This window comes from Pristis pectinata, chromosome 23, assembly GCF_009764475.1.
Source record: "Pristis pectinata isolate sPriPec2 chromosome 23, sPriPec2.1.pri, whole genome shotgun sequence".
Taxonomy (NCBI): Eukaryota; Metazoa; Chordata; class Chondrichthyes; order Rhinopristiformes; family Pristidae; genus Pristis; species Pristis pectinata.
The window spans coordinates 16,236,934-16,249,099 of NC_067427.1; positions in this window are offsets into that span (position 1 = coordinate 16,236,934).

Sequence of the window (12,166 nt, forward strand, 5' to 3'; positions counted from 1 at the left end):
ACAACGACTGGGCCTCCAAAGCCCTTTGGGGTAAAGAATGCCAAAGTTCACCATCCTCTGAATGAAGAAATTTCTCCATAGTCTCAAACTGTCTACCCCTTATTCTGCAACTGATCCCCTCCCCCATTTCTGAGACTCCTCAACAGGGGAAATATTTTCCCTGCATCTCTTCTGTTGTCCTTTAAGAATCATTCAATGAGATTTCCTTCTAATGTTTTCAACTCTAGAGGATACAGTCCCAGTTTACTCAATCTCTCCTCCTACAGCAAACTCACCATCCCTTGAACCAATCCAGTGAATCTCTGTGGCATTCCCTGTATGGCAAGTACATCCTTTCTGAGGTGACAAGACCAAAACTGTACACAATAGTCCAGGATGGTCTCACCAACAATATACAATTGAAATAAGAGACTGCTGATGCCGTAGCTGGGGGAGCAAAAAACAAAGTGCTAGAGGAACTCAGCAAGTCTGCTCCACGGATGCTACCTGACCCATTGGGTTCCTCCAACACTTTGTTTTTTTTGCTGCAATTGTAGTTTGACTTCCTTACTTTCTAATTTTCGCATAATTAAGACCAACAGGACATTTGCTGTCTTAATTGCTTACTGCAACTGCATGTTGGCCTTTAGCAACTTGTGTATATTTAATCCCTCTAAATATTAACACTATTTTCTCACCACTTAACAAATAAAGATCATCCCTCGGTTACCAACGTCCAACTTATGTGCAACCCATTAATACAAACAAACGTTTGGGAGACCAGTGGGATGGATTTGCTGGCAGCTGTGGGGTTGCAGCATCTACCACCTGGGAACTCAGTTTGTGGCTGCATTTCAAACTAGCAAACTCCAGGTTATGAATAGTTCACAGGAATGGAACCCTGCTGTAACTCAGTGAGGACCTGTACCCTATTTTTCCATTGTGTGCATCAAAGTGGATAACTTCACATTTGTCCACACAATGTTCTGTCAACTGTGTTTTCATCCAATCACTTTACTTGTTGATATTTCATTGAGGTCTCTTTACATATTCCTCCATACTCAATTCCAGTTTAGTATTATCAGCACAATTGAAAATACGTCATTTGGTTCCCTCAGCCAAATAGTTGATATAGATCATGAAAACTCAAGCAGTGATCTTTGCAGTATCCCATTAATTACAGCCTGCTAACCCGAGAGCAAACCATTTTTCCAACTCTTTGCTTTCTGTCCCATAACCAATTCTCAATCCATGTCAGTATATTACCCCCAATTCCATGTGCTGTGACCTGGTTGATCAACCTCATGTGTGGGACATTATTGAATGCCTTTCAAAAATCCAAATACACCACATCCACTGGTTCTTCTTTATCTATTTGACTGGTCACATCCTCAAAGAACTCCAGCAAATCAGTCAAGTGTGATTTTCCTTTCAAAAATCCATATTGGCTCTGCTCAATCTTATTATTCTTTTCAAGGTATTCTTTAAGACATCCTTCATTATAAATTGCAGCATTTTCTCTACCACTATTGTTAGTCTAACAGGTCAGTGGTTTCCTATTTTCTCTCCCTGTCTCTTTTAAATAGTGGTGTTAGCATTTGCTATCCTCCAATCCACAAGAATAATTCCAAAATCTATATACTTTGGAAGATGATAATCAGAGCATATCCACCATTTCTAACCACCTCTTTCACAATCCTGGAATGTAAAACATTGTGTCCTTGGTATTTATCTGCTTTAAATTTCACCAACTTCTCTGGTATTATTTTTTGACTAGTACTTAATTCTTTCATTCTCTAATATATCTGGGTTTTGTATGTCTTCTTCCATGAAGACAGATGCAAAGTAATTGTTTAATTCCTCTATTGTTTGATTTTCCTCACTGTCCTGGTCCTATTGATCTCAAGTCTTCCGACTTATCAACTCACGCACCACCACTGTGATTAAAGATTAGGAATGTGAGACTGCATTTCAAACTAGAATCAGAAAAGCAGCTTCTTCAAATAACTAAATTGGCTGGAATTTCTCACAATCAACATAATTGTGGAATATGGATACTTGCATTGTATGGCTTGGGGTCATGAAATTGCCTGACTGATCTGAGAAATAGTTTTGAAATCAGATAGGGATTCTCTGTTCTAGTTTTCCATTCAGTGTACTGTTGGATGGAGTTTGTCTCTTTGAGTGTTGGGAGTTGGTTTCAAAGAAATATATGTTCAACAAAAGAAACTACTGTTTCAGAATAAAACAATGTCTGAAGCAAAGCTTGGAACCAAGAAAACATTTCAGGTATTGCCTGGTTCTGAGAATGAATAATGTGGAAAATGTGGACTTGTCATATTTTTGTTCTTGTTTCGCTTTGTGCTTCCAATATTTCCTATCAAGTTTCTCATCAATACTTAGAAAAGTCTCAGTCAGCATTTGTCCGATTAAGCTACATAATTGTCTAGTTATGTGACATATTTTACAGTGAATTGTTTGCATGAAAAGGGCTGTGGAGTCCATGACTAGGAGTCATCAATTATAACCATTCGCTGAGAATGAGGGGAGAGGTAGGCACGCTTGGAACATGGGTTCTCTTAGCCTTCAAGGAGAAACTAGGATAAATATTTTTCATGTAGTAGGTAAAATTTTCTAGCAAAGTAATAGAAAAAATGCCACATTCAGCATTAATATAACTGATGTATCAATTTTTTTAATTGTATTCACGTGATGCTTAATACTTGAAGATTGTCATATCCATTTATATGGTAGAGATTAGGGAAGTAGGTGTAAATTTAACTAGAAGATGTATGGGCTGTAAGTGTGTGTCTTTCTGCAAGTAAATAATGAAAGTCCCAGTCTTCTTCCCTCTGCTACCTGCAATCTGAGATTATCAAGAGAAAGACCTTCAGTTACTTAATCAATGACCTTTCCATCATAAGGTCAAAAGTGGAGATGGGTGATCATCAGCAGACTATACTGAATTCAGTTTTCAATTCTGCACGAAATGAAGCAGTCTAAGTCTGCATGCAACAAGAACTAGACAATATTCAAGAATGGACTAATGTGACAAATAATGTTTGTGCCCAGGAGCATTGGGCAATTACCCCAAAAAGAGTCTAACCTCCTATCATTGACCTTCAATAACAAAATCATTACTGAGTTCCCAACTAATAAAATCCAGGGGGCCACCAGTGAATAGAAGGACATAAGAAATTGAAGCGGGAATAAACTATTTGGTCCATTGTGCCTGCTCTGTCATTCAATAAGATCATGGTTGATTTTTAATCACAGAGCTGCTTTCCTCCACTAACTTCATATCCTTCGATACTCTTAATATCTACAAATGTATTCATCTCCTTCTTGAACATATGGAGCACAAAGCCTATACAGGCTATTGGGTGGAAGATTCCAAAGATTCACAACCCACTGGGTAAAGAAATTTCTCCTCATTCTGTCCTGAATAGCCTACCCCTTATTTTGATCCCATGACCCCCTGGTTCCAGACACCTTCACCAGGGAAAATATCATCCTTGCACTTACTCTGTCAAGCCTTGTGAGAATTATATATATCTCAATGAGATATCCTTTTCATTTTTCTCAACTCGGGAGAATATAGGCCCAGTTTGCTTAATCTCCCCTCACAGGACAACCCTGGCTCCATCTCAAGAATCAAGTTGAACTGAAGAGGAATTCAACTGGATCAGCCACCTAAAGGATCCAGTCCTAATGCAGGCAAATGGAATTACCATGGATGGGTAAAAAGGTCAATATAGACATGGTGGGCTGTACGACGCCATGACTCTAAATACTATGGCTATGTCAGTATCAACCTAGTACATAGAGTGTTGACAAGGGGATTAGTTCACCAGTATATCTACTTATATTATTCTATTTTTGAGTTAGTCCAACAAAATCTATGTCTGCAGCAATTTACTTAATCCTTTCGCAGATTAAGGGGATCAGAAATTTCATCATAGAGTGAGCATGCTCAGCTTCTGGAATTTGAACCCATTGTACTGTGACCATTTTGATTGTGCCATTTGAAAAAAATACAAATGCAATACTTCAAAAAATCTCCAGGCCAACAAAATGCTGTAATGATGTTTCACTAGAATAAAAATGTAAAATGACATCACAATTTCAACTATTAAATTTTCCAACAATATTACCTCATACTTTTGTATTTTAATGCAAAATTTATCTCTAGATTATGAAAGTTGATGAGTAGAAAAATTGTAGCTGTTTTTGAAACACATTACTGAATGTGTCCTTCAAAGTTTTGCAATGCAAGTGTCTCAAAATGGGAAAGGAATGAAAACGATGATTGTGATAACTGTTCGCTGTGGTTTTCAACAGACTTGTCTTTGGCCTAAATTTTATTAAAAATGCAACATACAAGAATTGTGCTCTTCACCAGGTACAGTCAGGGCAAGACTTCCACAATAACAGCTACTTTCATGTTAATTAATTCCAAACTAAACCCTTGAACAGGCACTACATCATGAGTCTATTGCTGTTTTTGTCTCCACCCTTAAGTCCATTCAAGGCCCTCAGTCAAAATACCACAAAGATCAAATAATTCCCAAGCAATAAGCACTGGAATTCTATTTACAGCATCTGACCTCTTGAGTACACTTAATTAAGTGGACATGTTAGTTGCTCTGCTTGATTTGATATAATGAAACTTCTTTATGGCTCTTCATTCCATTTTGTTTTGGTACATTTGAGAAATGAACAATGGTTATCGAAATCAAAAAAGTAAAGAGAAACATAGAATCCAGTTGCATTGCACCTATAATACAATGAAACATTCCAAGGCATACCACAGGATTGTAATCATATGGAAATTTGGACATCCAGCCACACAAGATTACAAGATAGATGACTAATAGAAGAATCTTAAATTAGGAAAAAGAAGTGGAGAGATTGAGGGTGGGAATTCCAGAACTTGGGACCCAGGAATTTGAATGCATGACAACTAATAGTAGAGAGATTAAAACTAGGAACGACCTAGAGAATAGAAATTTAAGTCTGCAGAGATTTGAGGAGATGTACTGCTCAAGAAAATAAATGAAATAGTAACTTAAGTTTACATAAACCAGCTCAGAATTGCCAGCATCTCAACTGTAGAGTTGCACTAAGTCATTATCTAACTCAGACCATATTTTTGTGGCTCAATACCGTATCAATAAACACATCTATCTAAGGCCATTTGGTTATTAATATTTACACTCAAAGTACACATCAAATCAAACCCATCAGTCACCAAATGTCAAGGGCAAATTTAGTATTTAGTATTCTAGTTTCTCTTTATCTATCCTATCAAATCTGTCAATACCAATTTGCAAGAAAAAACTGATGGCTCCAATATGCCTTGCTTTTGGTTAATTGGATCCTTGATCATGTTCATACTGCACCCTCACCCCTCTCCCCTCTTCTCATCTTCAAATGCAGCCAGTTCCATGTCACTCTCTGCCACCTTCAAACATCTTCACTCTTCTTTCACTTTGTGACTTCTTTATGCAGGCTTGCAGCACCCAGAATCAGCTTCCCTTACCCCAAAACATTCCCACTCATGCAGAGGAATTGCAATTGCTGTCCTTATCTCATCTATGGTGGCAAACATCTTTCAGCAAAAACAGTATTACTTACACAGATGGTACACTGTATTCACTGCTCACAATGTGGCTGACTCAATCCTGGGAAGACCTCATGCCAATTGGGCAGTCATTTTATAAAACACCTCCTAACTTTCTGTTCTCAGACTCCTATCCTGTGTGAACAAATTTCAGCAAAACAGCAATCATCCATTTACATATTTAACTGGCAAAAATATCCCAAGTTGCTTCACAGCAGCATTAACAATAAAAAAATTGACACTGAAATGACCAAAAAACTTGAACACCAAGGGAAGATTTAAAGTGATTTAAGATTTAATGTCTTAAAGGGGAAAAAAAGAGGAATTTAGAAGTTCCAGGGCCTCCCTTAGGGCCTTGGCAGCATTTGATGGAGCAACTGAATTTGAAAATGACAAGGGGGGCAGAATTAAGAAGTTGCAGATACCTGTGAGGGTGTAGCGCCAATCCCAGACTACACATTACCCTTGCCCTAAAATGAAACACAAATGAATGCAACAGAATAAGCAGTGTTTATGAAGAGAGAAACAGGATTAGCTTTGAACATCTAAATTCTTTGAATTTAGTTTTCATATGGTGACAATGCTATTCCCAGACAGAGTGGAAACAATTGCACAATTCCCCTGTCAATCAAGCCTGACGAACAATGTGCTGTTGATTACCAAGATAATTTTAAGCATGTAATTTGTATGTAACTGTACTCCATACTACATTTTCCATGACCAATACCCTGCAGAGGTTGCTGTGATTTCTGCCATGAAACCGTTTTCCTCTTCTCTCTTTATATTGACCACTTTCTAAGTGTTTGCTGTATAATTGACAATTTGCTGTTGGATTAGTTATATCCTATGCCCTAACTCCAGCTCTTTCATTGACACAGCATTGTCAATGGACACAGTTTATATTAATGCTGCCACAAAGATTCCAATCAGAATGAAAATTATATCTCTAATGCCTGTAGATTACAATGATGTAAGCAATTGCAGTTTATTTTATGCTAGAAATAATTCCATGTCATTTTCTTTGGTATTAGAAAGAGTATTGTAGATCAACTTAACATCATTGGTGAAAGTTGCAGAGAGTGAGAACTTCATTTGCAAGGTTGGTAAAAATAGCATTGTCAGGTTCCCCTGTGTAATGCCACTCTTGAACTAACATAGCCTGCTTCGGCATGGTTTTCCCTATTGATGTGTTGCTAGTTCTCATGGTTGTCAACATGTAGCCCAGCAGGTGCAATCTATGCATCTATTAAATGGTCTTTGTGCAAAGTGGGGAACAGTGGATAGTATTGGCCACAGAGACCTTCAGTGGCTATAGCCAGGCACCCCATGAGGTCTGCGAGATCACAAGTGCAGTCTATAAACTTCAGCACTTTTAGTCCACATAACAGGTACATGTCCATGCCTGCTCTATTTGCTCCTGTGGGCTGAAGGAAAAGTAAATGAAGTCTTTTCTTCTTCAATATTCAGTGAGCAGCCGACTGAGACGTGGAAGAGGTCAGCAGCAGCAGCCTGGAATGATTCTGAGGCTAGGAAACTGAGAATGACTGTGATCCTGATCTCTGTGGACAGAGCCTTCAAAGCACATATGCAAGTTTGTTTTTAAGGCTGCATAAGATAACAGATCTCAGGAAGCATAAAGAATGCAGTTTGAGTTTTAATCCTTTAAGTAGCTCGATTTCATGGGAAACAGAATTAGTAAAACCTGGCACTTCTATGAGTAAAGAAAAACGGTCAGTTTTCAAACCATTGAGGTTGAAAAACCACACTTCATTTTGGATGTGCACAACTGTTGATTGGATAAATTGGTTTATTGTCACCTGAACCAAGGTACAGTGAAAAACTTGTCTTGCATACCATCCATACTGATCAATACATTACAACAGTGCATTGAGGTGGTACAAGGTATAACAATAACAGTGTGCAGAATAAGGTGTTACAGTACAGAGAAGGTGCAGTGCAGATAGACAGTAAAGTGCATGGTCACAACAAGGTAGATTGTGAGGTCAATAGTCCATCTTATCATACAGGGAACTGTTCAATAGTCTTATAACGGTGGGATAGAAGCTGTCCTTGAGCCTGGTGATACCTGCTTTTAGGCTTTTGTATCTTCTGCCTGATGGGAGAGGGGAGAAGAAAGAATATCTGGGGTGGGTGGGATCTTTAATTATGCTGGCTGCTTTACTGAGACAGTGAGAAGTGTAGACAGAGTCCATGGAGAGGAGGATTTGGGGGAGTTTTATGCAAGAAAAGTAAGTGAATGAAATCCCACTATAAATAAGAAAGTGAATTTGCCAATGAGCATCATGATACCGAGAATGTTGCAGAATTGCTATACTTTGATTCAAACTAATTTTCAATAGAATGATGCTCATATTTTTTTGGAGTTGTGTGAATTTACTTTTATCCCAATGTGTCATGTAGCAATGTTCTATTCAGTGCTTTTAATTCTGCTGTGCTTGGGAGACCTGTGTAGTTTGTTTCATTGTTATGAGGAGTAAAAGGCAGTACAACAACAATAGCTTCATGGAGCCTAAGTCGTGCCATAAGGGACAAAAACTTTGACCACCAGACAACACCAGCCACACACACACACACACACACACACACACACACACACACACACACACACACACACACACACACACACACACACACACACACACACACACACACACACACACACACACACACACACACACACACACACACACACACACATGCCACCTGTGCCCTGGAGGCATCTAATTTTCAGAAAGAGATTGAAGCACTCAGAGCCTGTACAAAATTTCCATGTAAACCTGAGGTGGTCAAATGACTCAACTGTTACCAACAACAACACTTACCTTCAACATGATGCGATTTCTTGCCCATGTTTTAAATGAAAACATTTAAGGAGTTTCTATCCTTCGCACCAACTGGTCATATATTCCTGAGATGCTGAAAATTGGTGCCAGGCTATTGAGGAGAGAGGTGTGCAGAGCAGAATCAAGCAGGCTGAACATGCTGCCCTCAGATATGACAGTGAGTTTCCACTGATCCACCCTTGTATCCTTTATCAATTGCTTTTGGTAAGAAACTTCAGAGGTCAGGGAGCAGATCACCTCTGGCCTTCATTAAAGAGATTCTGACAGACACAATCCATTCATTGAAGAAAATCTGAGCACATACAACATGGTAGATGTGTTCCCAGGCAGCCTCAGCCAGCTTCTCAAGGGAGAAATTGAGCATATAGAGTGGATGCTTTGTCCAGCCCAAGTCTGTGATTTATGTGAAGTGAGGAGAAAAATCTAGAATACAGAGAGATAACATTAAAATTACATCAGGAAGCAATCGGGAGACTTCAGAAAGCAATCTGCATTAATGCAGTGTACGCCTGAAATTCTCTCCTCCGAAATGTTATTGAGGAAGGAACATCAATGGGACATGTGAAAACTGGGAAGTAGATTTTTGCCAGTCAAGCTTTTAAAAGCTGCTGAACCAAGGTGGGTAGGAGTTGAGATGCAAGCTAAGTGACCAGCAGAACAGTCTCAAGGGACTGATTCTCCTACTCTTGTTCCAAGGTTCCAGAGGTACTTGTAGGTGCTATTCAAATTCTTGGGTTTGCTATTTGCCAATATCTGCTCATGGCCCCTTATGAAGAATGGCTGCTTAGGGAAATAGTAAAAGGAGACTGGCATTGATGGAATCTCAAACTGGCAAGGAGTTGTTGTCTTCAGGAATGGTACAGAAAAATTAGGAAAACCTCTGAAAGGAATCCTTTGTCCAGACTAATTTTTTGTGTCATCTGTAGCTCAATGGGTAGCACTTTCTTTCTGAGTCAAACTCACTCCTGAAATGATACAAACTGACATTCCTAGTATTAAGGGAGGACTACACATTCAGAGAAGCACAGTTTTCAGATAAGACCAATGGGTGGATGTAAGATTGCACAGCTACTCGTGGAAGAGGAGCAAGGAGTTCTCCCTGGAGTCCTGTCAATGTTCTTTCCATAAACTACCTTATTAAAGCAGAAAATATTGCTCTTTGAGGGATCTTGACGGGTGCAACTTTGTGGGGTATTTCCTTGATTTTTTCATGACTACCAACAGTGATTCATTTGTTATAATGCATCTGTGATGTCCTGAGGATATGAAAACCACTGTGGACATGCACATTTTTATAACGTACATCTTTTAAATGGTGGGGGTGGAGGAAGAAGCTCAGGAATCCACACATCGGTGGAGAGGCCTCTTATCAAATGGATGTCCCTTGCAATCTCCCCCCCTTTCTTTCCATAACTAAGTTTGAGTCCATGTCGTTGGCCACAGCATCTGTACAACCCATTTTTGCAGAAAATATTCCATTTAAGACTTTAAACCTGTTGCCTTGTAACCTTTGCCTCTAGAATGTAACAATTCACCGAATCTTGCCACATTCTAGTACTGTGAAACTTTGTCCGATTCAGTTTGTTTACCAACATATTGGTCTTTGCCAATGTGCCTTGCTAATCATTCCCTTGTGTGCAATGTGCAAACACCATTGTAAGTATTTTATATGCCATGGAAATTTCCCTTGTGTGTTTGTTCATGAGCAATTCTCTGGTGACATGGCTGTTATTTTTTTCCCCTGCCTTGTGAGCACATTTGTATCGGCTGGGGCAGCTACTTTATCTATATTTCATAGACACAAACATCAAAACAGATATATCAATTCTCCCAGCAAAAGATGCTGCAACTAAAAAACTGAATGCATATATAATAACTCTCCACTGGGTTCAAGTACATACATTACCTTATGTGGTACCAAATCACTCAGTCAGCTTAGACCAGGTTCCTTGCTGAATTAGCTGATCCCAAGCTGAGGGAATGTACTCAAATTGGATGAAATTAGTAGTTTCACCCATAAAAAGTGAGAAGTAAGATACATATAAGGTGATAAATAATTTCACCGTAAAAAACTTCAAAGTAAAGCCTTGATGGGAGAACAAGGTGGCATTGAAGCCAACCATTATCAAGTAACTTTAGGAAAAGCCATGAACAGTTCTTTTGTGCAGCTACGACTAGTAGGGTTAGGAAGTTCGGGTTAAGACACCCAACACCTCTCTATTTATCAAGTTCCTGTGGGTGACACGTCTTAGGGTACAAGTGAATTTATAAGGACTAGGAAACATCAAATTATATGGATGGCTTTCACCCCAATATTCCACATTATGGTAAAGGATGATGGAAACCTATCTATTAATCACCAATCTTGCATAATTTCCATCAATTTTGCACTTATGGGTTAAGATGTCTTGCCAATTATCAGCATATTTCATATTGTGTTGAATTTTGAAATCTGACAAGTCAAATGTGCTGCATTTGATTCACTCAGCATTTTTTTGTGGATTTTCCTTTCCCACACTTAATGACAGCCCTACAACTGTCTGAGATCATGACTAGCCCCGCTTTACCATTGGTGACTGTATCTTCAGCTCCCAAGGCCCTAAGTTCTGACTGACATCCCTCCTCTAAACCTCTCCACCTCTCTTCTGTCCTTTTAAGGAAATGTTTAAAATCTCCTCCTTGACTGAGCTTTTGGTCCTAATACCTGATGTGACTGGGTGTCAAATCCTTGGTATATGTTGCTGTCTTGACACATTGATCCATAGAGGCCTGCAAGAAAAACTTTGGAATTTCAAGGCTGGAGATAATAAAATCAGAGATTGTATTCAATGTCGTCTCCAATTTCAAAATTCATGTTTTGCAATTTTTTTGAAAAATTTTGCAAGTATTGCAAAACGCCCAAATATTGACTACAATCCTTAGTAGCTTGGCACAGATGTGTAGTGCTTAAGGGAATGTTAACACAAATGATTAAGTAGTAAACTAGTTCAAATCTTACCATAGCAGCTGGGTAATTTCAATTCAGAGTAATTAAACAATCTGAAATTTAAAAAAAACAAGTCCCTGGGTTATCATTAAACTACTCAATATCCCTGAAAAACCCATCTGGCTTGGTCATAGAAGACAGAGGATTGTGGTGGAGGGATGTTATTCTGACTGGAGGTCTGTGACCAATGGTGTTCCGTAAAGATTAGTACCTGGACCTTTGTTGTTTGTGATATGCATAAATGACCTGGACCAAAATGTAGGTGGGCTGACTAGTAAGTTTGCAGATGACACAAAAATTGGCAGAGTTGTGGATAGCAAGGAAGGTTGTCAAAGGATTCAGCAGGATATAGACCCGTTGAAAATGTGGGCAGAGAAATGGCAGATGGAATGTAATCCAGAAAAATGTGAGGTGTTGCACTTTGGGAGGTCAAATGCAAGAGGAAAGTATACAGTAAATGGCAGGAACCTTGGGAGCATTCATGTACAGAGGGATCTTGGGGTGCAAGTCCATAGCTCCCTGAAAGTGGCAACACAAGTAGATAGGGTGGTAAAGGAGGTGTGTGGCATACTTGCCTTAATTGGTCGGGGTATTGAGTAGAAAAGTTGGGAAGTCATGTTGCAGTTGTATAAAACTATGATTAGGCCACATTTGGAGTATTGTGTGCAGTTCTGGTTGCCTCACTACAGGAAGGATGTGAAGACTTTGGAGAGG